This window comes from Arachis hypogaea, chromosome 1 (assembly GCF_003086295.3).
Source record: "Arachis hypogaea cultivar Tifrunner chromosome 1, arahy.Tifrunner.gnm2.J5K5, whole genome shotgun sequence".
NCBI classification, from domain to species: domain Eukaryota; kingdom Viridiplantae; phylum Streptophyta; class Magnoliopsida; order Fabales; family Fabaceae; genus Arachis; species Arachis hypogaea.
Window position 1 is genome coordinate 29,064,559 of NC_092036.1, and position 4,403 is coordinate 29,068,961.

At 43.3% G+C, this 4,403-nt stretch overlaps 1 non-coding gene across 1 annotated transcript; it reads left to right on the plus strand.

The window, feature by feature from the left end:
- The first annotated feature begins 3,958 nt into the window (after positions 1-3,958).
- Positions 3,959-4,066, plus strand: LOC112714350 (small nucleolar RNA R71). The gene has a single exon (XR_003159215.1). It is a non-coding gene; the product is annotated as a small nucleolar RNA R71 (small nucleolar RNA).
- Positions 4,067-4,403: the final 337 nt, after the last annotated feature.

Here is a 4,403-nt window from a genome sequence, read left to right on the forward strand (position 1 = left end):
AGCAATTTCCCCAACTTCTTGCATTCCTTCCACTTTTGCATGCTTTCTTCCCATCCTTCAAGCCATTCCTGCCTTATAATATCTGAAAACACTTAACACACATATCAAGGCATCTAATGGTAGTAAGAAAGGATTAATAATAAGCAAATATAAGATCAAAGAAGCATGTTTTCAATCAAAGCACATAATTAGGAAGGCAAATGTAAAACCATGCAAATAGTTTGAATAAGTGGGTAAAGAGTAGATAGAAACCACTCAATTGAGCATAAGATAAACCACAAAATGGTGGTTTATCAGAGATTAAAGAACGGGTCCACCTTAGTGATGGCGGCTTGTTCTTCCTCTTGAAGATCTTATGGAGTGCTTGAGCTCCTCAATGTCTCTTCCTTGCCTTTGTTGCTCCTCTCTCGTGATTCTTTGATCTTCTCTAATTTCATCGAGGAGGATGGAATGTTCTTGGTGCTCCACCCTTAGTTGTCTCATATTGGAACCCAATTCTCATATTGGAACTCAATTCTCCTAGGGAGGTGTTGATTTTCTCCCAATAATTTTGTGGAGGAAAGTACATCCCTTGAGGCATCTCAGGGATTTCATGGTGAGGAATTTCCTCATGTCCATGAGTGGGATCTCTTGTTTGCTCCATCCTCTTCTTAGTGATGGGCTTGTCCTCATCAATGAGGATGTCTCCCTCTATGTTAATTCCAACTGAATTACAGAGGTGACAAATGAGATGAGGGAAGGCTAACCTTGCCAAGGTAGAAGACTTGTCCGCCACCTTATAAAGTTCTTGGGATATAACCTCATGAACTTCTACTTCCTCTCCAATCATGATGCTATGAATCATGATAGCCCAGTCTATAGTAACTTCAGACCGGTTGCTAGTGGGAATGATTGAGCGTTGGACAAACTCCAACCATCCCCTAGCCACGGGCTTGAGGTCATTCCTTCTCAGTTGAACCGGCTTCCCTCTTGAATCTCTCTTCCATTGAGCGCCCTCTTCACAAATGTCTATGAGGACTTGGTTCAACCTTTGATCAAAGTTGACCCTTCTAGTGTAAGGATGTTCATCTCCTTGCATCATGGGCAAGTTGAATGCCAACCTTACATTTTCCGGACTAAAATCTAAGCATTTCCCCCGAACCATTGTAAGCCAATTCTTTGGGTCCGGGTTCACACTTTGATCATGGTTCTTGGTGATCCATGCATTGGCATAGAACTCTTGAACCATTAAGATTCCGACTTGTTGGATGGGGTTGGTAAGAACTTCCCAACCTCTTCTTTGGATCTCATGTCGGATCTCTGGATATTCACTCTTTTTGAGTTTGAAAGGGACCTCAGGGATCACCTTCTTCATGGCCACAACTTCATAGAAGTGGTCTTGATGCACCATTGAGATGAATCTCTCCATCTCATATGACTCGGAGGTGGAAGATTTTGCCTTCCCCTTCCTCTTTCTAGAGGTTTCTCCGGCCTTAGATGCCATAAATGGTTATGGAAAAACAAAAAGCAACGCTTTTACCACACCAAACTTAGAAGGTTTGCTCGTCCTCGAGCAATAGAAGAAAGAAGAGAGTAGAAAAAGAAGAAATAGAGGAGATGGAGGGGGGCTTTGTGTTTCGGCCAAGGGGGAGAAGTAATGTTTAGGTTGTGTGAAAATGAGGGGGTGAAGATGGGTTTATATAGGGGTGGAGAGAGGGGTAGGGTTTGGCCATTATGGGTGGGTTTGGGAGGAAAAGTGGTTTGAATTTGGATGGTGGGGTAGGTGAGGTTTTATGAAGGGTGGATGTGAGTGATGAAGAGAATGGTGGGATTTGATAGGTGAAGGGTTTTTGGGAAAGAGGTATTGAGGTGATTGGTGAATGGGTGAAGAAGATAGAGAGTGGTGGGGTAGGTGGGGATCCTGTAGGGTCCACAGATCCTGAGGTGTCAAGGATAGCTCATCCCTGCACCAAGTGGTGTGCAAAAACGCCCTTTCTGCCAATCCTGGCGTTAAACGCCGGGCTGCTGCCCCTTTCTGGCGTTTAACGCCAGCTTCTTGCCCATTCCTGGCGTTAAACGCCAGTCTGGTGCCCCTTTCTGGCATTAAACGCCCAGAATGGTGCCAGACTGGGCATTAAATGCCCATTTGCTGCCCTTACTGGTGTTTAAACGCCATTAAGTTTTTCCTCCAGGGTGTGCTATTTTTGCTTTTTCAATTGTTTTTGTGACTTCACATGATCATCAACCTACAGAAAACATAAAATAACAAAAGGAAAATAGATAAATATAACATTGGGTTGCCTCCCAACAAGCGCTTCTTTAATGTCAGTAGCTTGACAGTGGGCTCTCATGGAGCCTCACAGATGTTTAGAGCAATGTTGGAACCTCCCAGCACCAAACTTAGAGTTTGACTGTGGGGACTCTGTTTGACTCTGTTTTAGGAGAAGCTCTTCATGCTTCCTCTCCATGGTTACAGAGGGATATCCTTGAGCCTTAAACACAAAGGATTCTTCATTCACTTGAATGATCAATTCTCCTCTGTCAACATCAATCACAGCCTTTGCTGTGGCTAGGAAAGGTCTGCCAAGGATGATGGATTCATCCATGCACTTCCCAGTCTCTAGGACTATAAAATCAGCAGGGATGTAATGGTCTTCAATCTTTACCAGAACATCCTCTACTAGTCCATAAGCTTGTTTTCTTGAATTGTCTGCCATTTCTAGTGAGATTCTTACAGCTTGTACCTCAAAGATCCCCAGTTTCTCCATTACAGAGAGAGGCATGAGGTTTATGCTTGACCCTAGGTCACACAGAGCCTTCTCGAAGGTCATGGTGCCTAATGTACAAGGTATTGAGAACTTCCCAGGGTCCTGTCTCTTTTGAGGTAATTTCTGCCTAGTCAAGTCATCCAGTTCTTTGGTGAGCAAATGGGGTTCATCCTCCCAAGTCTCATTACCAAATAACTTGTCATTTAGCTTCATGATTGCTCCAAGGTATTTAGCAACTTGCTCTTCAGTGACATCTTCATCCTCTTCAAAGGAAGAATACTCATCAGAGCTCATGAATGGCAGAAGTAAATCCAATGGAATCTCTATGGTCTTAGTGTGAGCCTCAGATTCCCATGGTTCCTCATAGGGAACTCATTGGAGGCTAGTGGACGTCCATTGAGGTCTTCCTCAGTGGCGATCACTGCCTCTTCCTCCTCTCCAAATTCGGCCATGTTGATGGCCTTGCACTCTCCTTTTAGATTCTCTTCTGTATTGCTTGAAAGAGTACTAGGAGGGAGTTCAGTAACTTTCTTACTCAGCTGACCCACTTGTGCCTCCGAATTTCTAATGGAGGACCTTGTTTCAGTCATGAAACTTTGAGTGGTTTTAATTAGATCAGAGACCATGGTTGCTAAGTCAGAGTGGCTCTGCTTAGAATTCTCTGTCTGTTGCTGAGAAGATGATGGAAAAGGCATGCCATTGCTAAACCTGTTTCTTTCACCATTATTATTGTTGAAACCTTGTTGAGGTATCTGTTGATCCTTCCATGAGAGATTTGGATGATTTCTCCATGAAGGATTGTAGGTGTTTCCATAGGGTTCTCCCATGTAATTCACCTCTTCCATTGATGGGTTCTCAGGATCATAAGCTTCTTCGTCAGATGAAGCGTTCTTAGTACTGTCTGGTGCAGTTTGCATTCCAGACAGACTTTGGGAAATCATATTGACTTGCTGAGTCAATATTTTGTTCTGAGCCAATATGGCAGTCAGAGTATCAATCTCAAGAACTCCTTTCTTCTGATTTGTCCCATTGTTCATAGGATTCCTTTCAGAGGTGTACATGAGTTGGTTATTTGCAACCATTTCAATGAGTTCTTGAGCTTCTGCAGGCGTCTTCTTCAGATGAAGAGATCCTCCAACAGAGCTGTCCAATGACATCTTGGACAGTTCAGACAGACCATCATAGAAGATACCTATGATGCTCCATTCAGAAAGCATGTCAGAAGGACACTTTTTGATCAATTGTTTATATCTTTCCCAAGCTTCATAGAGGGATTCACCTTCCTTCTGCCTGAAGGTTTGGACTTCCACTCTAAGCTTACTCAATTTTTGAGGTGGAAAGAACTTTGCCAGGAAGGCATTGACTAGCTTTTCCCAAGAGTTCAGGCTTTCTTTAGGTTGTGAGTCCAATCATATCCTAGCTCTGTCTCTTACAGCAAAAGGGAATAGCATAAGTCTGTAGACCTCAGGGTCAACCCCATTGGTCTTGACAGTGTCACAGATTTGCAAGAATTCAGCTAAAAACTAATGAGGATCTTCCAATGGAAGTCCATGAAACTTGCAATTCTGTTGCATTAGAGAAACTAATTGAGGTTTAAGCTCAAAGTTGTTTGCTCCAATGGCAGGGATAGATATGCTTCTCCCATAGAAGTCGGGA